We start from the raw sequence: 12,228 nt of genomic DNA on the forward strand, positions 1-12,228 counted from the left end.
TAAAATTTCGAGGACGAAATTTCTTAACGGGGGGAGAATGTAACGATTCCGACGAAACCAGGTATACCCTAACCGATAGACGTTAGTTACGTCATATGTAATGTCAGGTACATGAGTTACCATGGTAATTATACGAGAATACATGGTTCGTTGTATTGATTGTACGTGAATACATAATTCACTGTATTGAATATGCGATCAATCGATCGATAGTTATTGAAACCCGAATGAATCGAGGGTTCAATTATAGACGAAATATATAATATTTAGCGATGTTTACAAAGTATTAAAGCTTCGGGATAAGTGAATTAAAGCACAGAAAAAGGATTTCGATTTAATGGTACGTCGGTACGTTAAACGAAACCTTTATTACCAAACCGAGCAAGAGACGATCGATTAAGCCGAAAAAGATGCACAATTATTAATACTATGATGTTTTAAGTTAACAAATGTCATGGTTTAAGTTTTTAAATCGGTTTTATATATATTTCGTTTTTAAGCCGAAAAACGACCGTTTTAACCTCGTTTTAAGCCAAATTTAACATTTAACCAAAAAACGAACTGAACCAGATTATCCAAAACATTATCCGGATATCCGATATCCAAATGAGTGGCCAAGAATGAAGAGGTGGGTCCCACCCCACCCCCTCCCTACTTCTGGTCGCAACCCCCTGCCCCCATTTCATTTTGTTTTTCTTTTTTACAAGCAATTCCATGTTCTCCCTTTCCTCTCCACAAGATCATGATCCAAAACCGAGCTTTTGTAGCAAGAAAACAAGGTAAAGAATCGAGTTAATCACGTTTCTATCTTCGTTTCTTGAGTTTATTTGCAAGAAAATGAGGTTTCAAAGATGAAAACCGATTCTTGCATGATCAAGTGATGTATACGGGTTATACAAGGGATCTTGGTCCAAGAAAGGAGTTAAACGAATCAAAAACGAATTTTTACGGTTAAATCTTTGTTTTAGTATCATAATCGTAACCATGAAAGAAATGGCTTGATCGTGAGTGTAACTTGCTTGGTATTGTGGTATGTTGTTTGTAGGCTCTGTATTTAGTGGTAGATAAGGCGGAAAGATGAGTTTGTAGCTTGTAGTGGCGGAAAACGAAAGGTATATTCGGTTATGTTCGGTTTTGGGAAATTTGGACAGATTGTTGATGCTTTAGAGTTAGGTCATGAAATTTTACAGAGGTGTTAAACACATGAAAATATGAGATCTGTGAAATCTTGTAATTTTTTGATAAAGGATGAATATTTGGTGAATTTAATGCTCGGTTTTGGCTAAAAATGGTGAAAAATAGTTAAATATTATGAAAAATTCTGGAAAATTACAGATAAGCTTTTTATATCATGTATAAGTCACACACAAAATTTGAGGTCAGTTGGAGAAGTCTAAGTAGGCTTTTCGGTTAAATGAGTTCTAGGGTTTTCTAGCTCGGTTTTAGTGAAAATGGCATGTAAAAGAAGATTTTGGTTCTGGAAAAATTACAGGGGACTATGTGGATGGCAGGGGACATCCAGGAAATATTTGGGATTTTTCTAAGATCGTTTGGTATTTACGACATATTTAGTGTTTAAATGGTGTATAAAAATAGATAAATAAATTTTAAATATAAGAATTAATTCTGGAAATATTTTTATAAAATTCCCCACTGTTAAAAAGTGATTTGTGCAAAATTTCAAGATCCGAGAGTAAACGGATAATTATTTGTGCTAATTATCAAACTTTTAAACTTAAAACGCGTAAACCGGTGAAGTTCGCTTAAGCGAGCTGACTGGTGTATAAAAACCCTAAAAATGAGCTATTTTCATATAAATGAGTTAGACAAGTAAAAATAAATCATCCGAAAATAATTCGGATGATTTGAGTAATTTTAACCTATTTTAACAGTTTCCGGTACGCCAAAGACGGAAACGGGTCCCGCGGCCAATCGGGACGTCTAAACCGAGCTATAATTTCACATCTTTAATTAAATTATCAGTCAACTACTATTTTCGGGTCGTGTGTGACCAAACTTATTTTTGAAACATAAAAACGGATAACCGTGCTAGGCACGCAAAACGATAAAAACGACTAATAGTAGTTGTGACCATGGAACTCTAAACGACATCACAATCTGAGTCCGGAGAAGTGTTTCTGGGTTAACCTTTCCTCCAGAACGGGTACAGTGCTAGGTTAACAGTGTCCCCAGATGTACCAGTTGATACGGTTAAAAGATTATATAAACAATAAGTGTATAATAACGATCTTAGGGATCATATTACAGATTGGACGCGTTAATTGATAATGATTGTTGTTACCTGCTTGCATGTGCTAAGGTGAGTTTCACGAGCCCCTTTTTCTGAATTGTTTTCAAATATTTTCCCGGGGCGGAAGCATGTTGCTAATAAAATGTTTAAGTACATACTGAACGCATGGACTTGCGTGTGTTTATAAATATTTGATTGTACGGGAATCGTACGGAATGGGTACAGGACTGGGTTAACAGTGTCCCCAGATGTCTTTGGAAGTGTTTCCGGGTTAACATTGCCCCCGGAGGGAGTACAATACTGGGTTAACAGTGTCCCCAGGGGTTCCTAGAAGTGTTTCCGGGTTAACATTGCCCCCGGAGTGAGTACAGTACTGGGTTAACAGTGTCCCCAGGGGTTCCTAGAAGTGTTTCTGGGTTAACATTGCTCCCAGAATGGGTACAGTACTGGGTTAACAGTGTCCCCAGATAATATTATATTATGATATGGATTTATCATGGTTTTCTCAAATTGTGAAACTCACCAACTATTCGTAGTTGACCCGTTTTCTCATATGCTTTTCAGGTACAACTAAGATGAAGTGATTGCTTATGTGCTAAGTGCTTGATGTGTGTAAGATTTGCGTGCGGGATGTTAGGATACATTATAATAAATAGAATTATGTATCGTATTGTATGATGTGTGTATCACCTAGACGGTAATGAAAGACGAGATAATGTAATTTTGAAGTATATTAATGCATTCAGTTTTCTTTATAAACAATGTGGTTGATATCAGAGGTGTCTGTCGCATCCCGTTTACGTTTCCGCTGCGGTTGCGGGGTGTTACAGGAGTCAATCTGATATTGAGAAAACAATTAAAGATCACACCACCTCATTTTTGAAATTTGATGCTTTCATGGAAAAAATAGACAAATCTTTTCAAGAATTGAGACAAATTCTTGATATACTTTCTAATAATCAAACAAATCTGAACAATTAACATGCAACCACAGTTCTGGTAATCATATGGATAACATGCAGATCATTAACAACAAAACAGAAAGATTATACAGACTTGGGAAGATTGAATTTCCTAAGTTTGATGGTCTATATAAATTGGATTTTTTTTTACAAATACATGTGGCTTTAACACTTCGTACCACTTGGGTTGTTTTTATTTTTTATTTTTTGCAGTATAACAGAAACTGCAACTTGAGTTGGTTTATATGTGAATGTATATTGGATTTTTTTGCTAACAATGTAACTTACAAGTTCATATCGCATATTCAATTTCACATCTTGGAAGATATTTTTTGTGCATTATGGGTGTCAATTTACCTAATGTCTCGATCTCCTATAATTTCTTCAACAAGTTTGAAACATATCATTTTTATTATCTTAATATATGTTTGTATTAGTAAAAGCCAATTTTGCAGGTCATAGTAACTGGTGAAGTAGTTAAGCGGAAGCATAAAAGATTTCACCAGGTACAATGCATATTTTTTAAGATAAGGTATCGAAATCAAGTTGTGAGTCCATAAGTTCCTATTTAGTTTTGGTGGATTATATTGGAATGACAAATTACATTACGTCAAATGGGTCTAAAGTAAGGTTGTCAAAACGAGAGGGTCAGTTCAGGATGGGCGATGGGTTAAAATGAGTTCGGGTCAACTGATTCTAGGGTTCGGTGGTGGTTTTGTTTATTCCCGTTCTAAAAAAAATTGAATTCGATTCGACATTTGATTACGTTTGTTTAAATGGGTTATGGTTTCGTGTTTCTTTATGTTTCTTAGTTGTTTGGTTTGATGGTGAAACATTTGTTTTTTCTCTCCTAGTATTATTATTTAAACTTAAATTCTATTATTATTGTTTGATTTTTCCCCTTTAATAATATATATTTATTATAAGGGTGACGCCAAGGGATTTGCAAATAGCCAGGAAGGATTGTCTAGGTAATACATGATGAACCTAACAATGTGATTATTTTTAGCGCACTTTGAGGCTAAGAATGACAAAAACTATAGAGAATTGTCCATCCGTATGTATGTATTTGCTTGATTTCTTATATTTTAAAAAAGTGTATCTTTATTTACAGGAATCATATGAGGTTCTCAAAAGATCATTTGACTGAGTTTCTCAAAGATCATTAGAGGCGGCCATTGGTTCAATTAAAAATATTGTAGCCATTCATCATTGGCATGTAGAGTTTTGGTATGCTTTTGTTTATGTAATTAAACCAATAGGTATATATGTTTTTTTATTCTTTTTTTGTTTTTTTTTATTCTTTTGTGTATACCTTAATTTAATTTACTATTTAATATAATTTGATTTAACATATTTCCGTTGAATTAATTTTTAAATCTAATTTGATTTATTGCTTCCAAATTTTGAAATGAGTTTCCCTACTTTTCTTGCTCAAAATATATTCTATTAACTTAATAATGTAAATTTTGAAAATTAAATTATAATATTATTATATAGGTAACAAGGTAACTCATTATGATCATAGATATCAGATACTCAATTTAGCACAATTACATTTTATTAGTGTTTTAATTTTAATTGTTGTTTCCTAATTTTAAGTGTGAGTTTCCTAATTTTTCTTAATCATAATTTATTATGTTGATTTAGTAATTCATATCTGAGAAGTTTGAAATTAGTTACCTCTTAAATTTGAGTTACACGTTTAATGACATGTTTTTTCAAACATTAATGTTTTCAATACGAATTCGTTTAACAAACATTCTTTTTCTTTGTTTTGAAAGTCAATCTGCAGGTCATAGACTCATCACCAGTGTATATGCGACCCTCTGATTCTTATTATATTCGATTGTTGGTGTTGACGAACATCTTTACACGAGCTATGTGAATTCAATGTAGTGGTTGGAAAATACAAATGCGTTGGAGACTTGAAGAAAATTGTTGATAAATTTAGTTCCACGGTAAGTATTGTCTATTCAATAAATAAGTCAAATATTGATGTGAAAGTCAAACTTTGTTACTTCAAAAATTAAAACAAAAGCCTTATATATATATGCTCTTACAATAGGAAGCTTTGCATTTAATGGTGATATCATACAATAGTTTTATTACAAGTTACTTTTCTATTTTTACGGAGTTTAGTTTTAGAAACTAATAAATAAATTTAATACGGGCTGATGTCGTTTAAAAAGGATTTTTGATTTAAAATGAGTTAATTTGTCAAAGTGTATTTTAAGTTTTGGGTCATGATCTTGATGGTGGATCAAAAGATTGATTTCGGATGTTTCAAACTTTTTTTCGGATCAGATTCAAAGTTAATTTATGAATTTCAACTACAAGATTTTCTGAAATTTTAAAGGGCTCACTATTACAACCAAAGAACAAGGGTGCTCTTTTCACTTTTATTAATGATCTAATTTTTATGAACTAATAGATAAATGTTTTTTATTGCATATTTTTTTTCATATCTCTTTGCTTTTAATATCTCAAGATGTGCTTTGTGAAGGGTATTTTAGGCATACTAAATTAATTTATGTAAATGACCATGGCTCATGTTTTAAAAGTTACAGATTTAGAAGAGTGACAAAGATTTTGGAGGCATATTTAAGCTCTACATGCTGGTTAGTTTTACGGTTTTATCCTAATGAAATATGTATTCGTATTTTTATTAATATAATGGTCAATTGGTGAAAACTATTTTGCTAAGCTACTTTTTTTTCTATTATGTTTTTGGAAAAAAGATTGAAAGTAAATGTGAGCATAAAGAAGGTGTGTCTTGGGTTTGGTTCACAACGAGTTGTGAGTAAAATGAGTTCATATCAAAGCATTAATTTTCTTTCGAAAATATGTCAGTTTGGTTAGGATTAAAATGACTCGTTTTTAAAAGTTTCAATATGCATGTTGTAATTTAAAAATAATATTTCAGAAATAAATATTGTGTATAGAATATATATATTTAAAGAGAACATGGTTTAGTAAAAACGTGCATTACCGGTTGTAATTTATGCTTGTAAATGACGTTTAAACAGTTGTACATGACGCTACTAAAATGTAACTTCCTTTTTTCCGCTTTAAATATTTATATTATATGTCTTGCATTGTTTGTCGTACATCTCCTTTGGTTTCTGGCACATGTCCCCTCCTTTTGGTTACCTGTCCACATCTTTTGGTTTTCTACCGTTGTTTCTTGAAAACATTACTCTCTCAGTCTCTCTTTTAATTGATATTCATATACCACAGCCGTTCTCTCTCTACTCAACCGGTTTCACCTCCACCGCCGCCGCTGATCCGGTGGCCTTTTGGTCTGGAGGGGATGAATATGGAGGGCGTTTTTTGGGTTTCTTATTCACCTGTCGTATATTTGCTATTTGTGGTGGCAGAAGAGTGTGGGAAGGTGGTTGACTAGCGTTGTTGGGATGAAACCCTAAGTAGTGGTGGTGGTCCGCTCTACTGTTTCTTTTAGTGGTGGTTTTGTTGTTGGTTGGGAGATGGTTGACCTGTTGTTTCCAGTGTGTGCTACGATACCCTAGGCAGCGGCGTGGGCTAATCATGTATACTAATGTGCAGTAGCAAATAATTCAACCGCTAATGTATACTATGTTGGATTTTATGTACTGTGGAGGTTTGGCTTTTATAAGTCAACAGTTCAATTTTGAGATATGCGAACAACATCGTGATCTCTGATCGTGGCACGACAAGATTAAGTAATTTTCTCTCTTTTAGTCGGCGATGATGAAACCTCAGTTGCAACTGTGGCGACATTGAGCCGTACTTTGTTCATAATGGCAATGTGGAATTGTGTATCCGAGCCTATCTGTTGGTGCTTTATGTTGTTTAGGCTTTTTTGGCTATGATGATGGTCCGCTATTTGGTGTGGCAACCTATGTTGTAGCAATAACGATCACATAATGCAAGACATATAAATATTTAAAGCGGTAAGTATCAACCTATTTATGCAAAATTTACTCGACGGTTCAATAACTCACTTAATTATAACTTTTGGCAGGTACAAGGATTTTGACTAAAAATGCACAACAAGCTCTAACATTAGAAAACATGACATGATACAACTACCTAAAAAACAAAGAGAATCAAGAGAACCTGGTTTAGTGAGGAGTTATGTAACAACGATGATGTGTTAAACCAATAACGATGACGGCAACTTTTATTTTTTATTTTGTTTAATGATGAAAAGAGTTTTAATTTGGATGATGCTTTTGTTGTTTTCAGCTACATTTAACTGATCTTACCTAGCCTTTTGATCGGAACCTTAAAACTAATTTCTTTTTGTTTTCGTTATGATTTTGGGTTGTTTATCGAGCTAGAACTAAGTTCTTAGTTCTACTAAAACTGCTAGACGAATAAGAATAATAAACCCCGTAACTACTACTTTAACACCTCTACCAAGATTAACACCCCCGCGGCAACGCGGCGGGGTCTAATAACTAGTTGTAGTTTTAAATTACATGTGACTATTATACATTAAAATAAAATCGATAAGAGTGAACGAGTGGATGAAGAGGAAAGGCCCTGATTATACATAGAATATAATAGAATAGAAGACTGACACTGAGTGCATGCCATTGGTGCAACCTAATCCCCGTTTTGGACACCAACAGCAGAATGTGTGGAATCCTCGCTGTATTCGGTTGCAAGAATCCTCGAACTCTCTACACGGTAGTAATAATATTCTGTATATGTTTGTTTGGGTTAGAAGAAGAATTATTAGATAAAAGCATTACATTGTGAACTGGTCAGGTTGCGTCACAGAGGTCCTGACTGGAGTGGCCTTCAGAGTGAGGAAAACTACTGTTATCTTGCTCATCAACGCTTGGCTATCGTAGATCCTGCTTCTGGAGATCAACCACTTTACAATCAACACAAAACCATTATAGTCACGGTATTTGTGGGATTATTTATTTTTATTCTTTCTCTCAAGTTATGAAATCACAACTCAATGTGCAGGTTCCGTGTGGTTTGCATCTGAAATGAAGGCCTTGAGCGATGATTGTGAACAGTTTATGTCGTTCCTTCCCGGACATATATATTCTAGCAAAACTGGTATATATGCACGTTACACTTTTAATGCTATATATTGTTATTGCTATTAAAATTAAAATAAAATTGTGTACAACATAACAGGAGGGCTGAGAAGGTGGTATAACCCTCCATGGTACTCAGAACGCATTCCTACGACACCATATGACCCCCTCGTGTTACGTCAGGCTTTCGAAAAGGTCTGTCAAATCAGTTTTATGCATTTTAAATCCATTTTATAGATTAATTTTATATAATCTTACAGGCTGTCATTAAGAGGCTTATGACTGACGTGCCCTTTGGTGTGCTTCTTTCTGGAGGCCTTGATTCGTCGCTTGTTGCTGTTGTTGCTTCACGGCATTTGGTTGATTCTGAAGCTTATTGTCAGCGGGGATCTCAGTTGCATACCTTTTGCATTGGCTTGAGGGTATGACTCATGTCCCCTTTGCTGTCCTACTTTTTACGTATTGTACAATATTAAATACATGCATGCACATGAATGTTTGGAATCCATATTATGATTATTCAAGGAGACATTGCTTTTGCTAATTCGAAATGAAGGGTGATATAATAAATTAAAAGTATAGGTCTTCATCTTCAGGCATCATATTCATAGTTATCATGCTAATACACACATACAAAAATACATACATAAGTAACATAACATAAATACATCGGTTCCAAAACGGTTCCAGTCTACTTAATTTTGGTTCTAAACCGGTTCCTATATTATTGGTTTCTAACCGGTTTCATTGTGCACCTCTAAGCAGAGCACGCATTTCTTTTTAATACTCTATGCCCATCCCAATTACAAAAAAAAAGTATATTCTTTTAGGGTTCTCCTGATTTGGTTGCCGCGAGAGAGGTGGCTGATTATCTTGGCACTCGCCACCATGAGTTCTACTTCACCGTCTAGGTAAACTCTTTTTTTATTTTCTTTTTTAAAAAGAAAACTAAAAAAATCCCTTTATGCATTGTTAGTAAGTCAATATTGTTCAAGTGTATCAGGAAGGAATTGATGCACTTGAAGAAGTGATTTACCATATTGAAACCTATGATGTAACCACAATTAGAGCCAGCACACCAATGTTTCTCATGTCACGGAAAATCAAGTCTTTGGGAGTCAAAATGGTTCTTTCTGGTGAAGGTTCAGATGAATATTTGGTGGCTACTTGTATTTTCACAAGGCTCCCAATAAGGAGGAGTTTCATGAGGAAACATGTAGAAAGGTGTCTTTCTTACATTATTATACGCCCGTGAAATGTTTATTTTTTTTCGTTCGTATTAATCTATTACTGCTCGTTTTGTTCATCTAGATCAAGGCTCTTCATTTGTATGACTGCTTGAGGGCGAATAAGTCCACTTCAGCATGGGGTCTTGAGGCGCGAGTGCCTTTTCTAGACAAGGAGTTTATTGATGTTGCAATGAGCATTGACCCAAAGTGGAAGATGGTGAAAATTGAATTCTATTTCTGCTTTGGTTAAAAGAACTGTTCTTTTTTTTTTAATATTTTTGTTATTTATAATTATAGATTCAACGTGACATCAAGAGAATTGAGAAATGGGTATTGCGCAATGCATTTGATGATGATGATGAGAAACCGTATCTGCCAAAGGTAAGACCGTAAATATTAAAATTTTACATCTTGTAAATGAAATTGAAGAGTGGTTTTTTTCTTTTGTACTAGCACATACTGTATAGACAAAAGGAGCAATTCAGTGATGGAGTAGGGTACAGTTGGATAGACGGCTTGAAGGACCATGCAAACAAACAGGTTGGTTTGCCATCCTCAAAACCAGGCTCGTAAACAAACCAAACATACACATACATAGCATGTGTGTTTCGTTCGTTTAACTCCAACCAAGCAAACGGTCGAACACGAACAACTAAACAAACGAGGTTTTCGTTCATTTGTTTTTTAACTTAAGAGTTAAAACGAATGAGGTTTTCATGTTCGTGTTCGTTCGTTTAACTTTAACCAAACTAACGATCAAACACAAAACAATTAAATGAATGAGATTTTCTTGTTTGTGTTTGTTCGTTAATTAAAATGAACATGTTTGTGTTCATTTATGTTTGTTCGTTAACAATATATACAGGCGCTTTATGAACGTAAACGAACTAACATAACTCAACATAGATGAGCAAACATAACTGAGCTAAAACTAGTTAAAAGTCATGTTAAGTGAAGAACATTGTGTTGGGCCTAAAAAGTTATTTTAAACTAGACTAGGTTGTAACGGGCCAAAAAGTTACGTATATTAACAAACAAAAACTAAAGAACTTAAACAGACATAAACTAACGAACATAAATGATAGTATATGACAAACAACCACCACAACCATACCCGATGAAATTCCACCAATAGCAAAACTATAAGCAGGTTATAACCATGGGGAGGGAGGGATGTAGCAAGCCGTATGTATGAATTATGAGAAGTTGCTTCTAGAGATCCCCAACTCCAAAAACCATATGTATGAATTATGAAATAGTATAAAAGAGACACATTTCAACACTAGACCTCTAGACAAGATAAAAAAACAATAAGTGTGTTTATAAAATAGTATTTAGAATTAGTGCTATTAAAGTAGTAAATTTTATAATATGATCAAATGAACATAAATGAATGAAACATGTGTTCATGTTTATTCGTTTAACTAAATGAACATAATCATCTTTTTAGGTTACGGACTCGATGCTAGCGAATGCAAGCTTTGTTTATCCTAAAAACACCCCTGCAACAAAAGAAGCATACTACTATCGCAAGATCTTTGAAAAGTTCTTCCCCAAGGTCCTCCTTTCTTGCTTGAGTTGTTAATTTATCTCATTATTATTATTATTATACATGAATCTTGTTCTAACATTTGTGTGATGAATCAGTGATATTTGGTGGTTTTGTGAGATGGATAATGGTGGTAGAACGGTGGAGTTATGGTGGTGGATTGGTGGTGATCAACTAGAAGAATGATAGAATAGAGAGAAAGAGAGACAATAAGAAGAATAGCTCAATCAACAGATACTCATTCAACTACTTTCAACAGAGTATTTAACAAGCAAAAGCTAACTAACTACTAACTAATTTCTAACTACCTTATTTATAGCTTTGATCCTTCTATTATTGAATATTACAAGATTAGTCCCTGAACTACTAAAACCCACATATCAATACTCCCCTCTTTTAAAAAATTTTGCCCCAAAATTTCTAAAAATTAAACTCTGGAAACCTTAATTGCATCTCTTCCAGATCCTCCCATGATGCTTCAGCTAAAGGTAATCCCTCCCGTTTAATCAAAACTCGAACACCCACTCTGTTGCGTTTCTTAATAATCCTCTTTTCAATTAATGCAGTTGGGTAATATTGGAAACGAGGCTGGGTTGGTAAAGGCATAATCTTTGAATGATCTCCACGAGCTAATTTGAGTAGAGAGATATGGAAGGTTGGATGAATCTGCGACTCTACTGGTAAGTCCAATCTATAGGCAACTTTTCCAATTTTTTCCACTATCATAAAGGGCCCATAATACTTAGGGCCCAACTTGGACTGTTTAGTAGGCTTGATTGATTGCTGTTTATAGGGATGTAGTTTTAGGAATACAAAATCACCTTCTTTGAACTCCCTCTCTGTTATGTTCTTATCTGCAATTTGTTTCATCTTATTTTGGGCTACCACTAAAGAGTGCTTCAATTGTTGAATCATTAGCTCCCTCTCAGTTAGTAACTGATCCATTGCTTCTATAGGACAGTCTTTAGGAACATATGGAATGAAAATAGGTGGTGGGTAGCCAAACAAAGCCTGAAAAGGTGTCATCTTTAGGGAAGTATGATAATTAGAAACCATTCGGCTAAGGACAACCATTTCAACCAATTTGAGTTTGTAGCAAGTGTCATGCTTCTCAGATAAGCTTCAATACACCTGCTCACTACCTCAGTCTGCCCATCAGACTGAGGATGTAAGCTGTAGACATGGACAGCTGTAT

The 12,228-nt window shown here is 34.4% G+C and overlaps 1 pseudogene across 1 annotated transcript; it reads left to right on the top strand.

The window, feature by feature from the left end:
- Positions 1-6,345: 6,345 nt before the first annotated feature.
- LOC143606021 (asparagine synthetase [glutamine-hydrolyzing] 2-like) lies at positions 6,346-11,219 on the top strand (annotated as a pseudogene). Its single transcript, XR_013148661.1, has 11 exons — positions 6,346-6,607; positions 8,179-8,274; positions 8,356-8,450; positions 8,516-8,677; positions 9,086-9,166; positions 9,259-9,479; positions 9,567-9,701; positions 9,782-9,865; positions 9,938-10,024; positions 10,935-11,042; positions 11,154-11,219. The product of XR_013148661.1 is annotated as an asparagine synthetase [glutamine-hydrolyzing] 2-like (transcript).
- Positions 11,220-12,228: the final 1,009 nt, after the last annotated feature.

This window comes from Bidens hawaiensis, unplaced genomic scaffold (assembly GCF_021521415.1).
Source record: "Bidens hawaiensis isolate Kalapana, Puna unplaced genomic scaffold, B.hawaiensis_p1.1 tig00072534_1, whole genome shotgun sequence".
NCBI lineage: Eukaryota > Viridiplantae > Streptophyta > Magnoliopsida > Asterales > Asteraceae > Bidens > Bidens hawaiensis.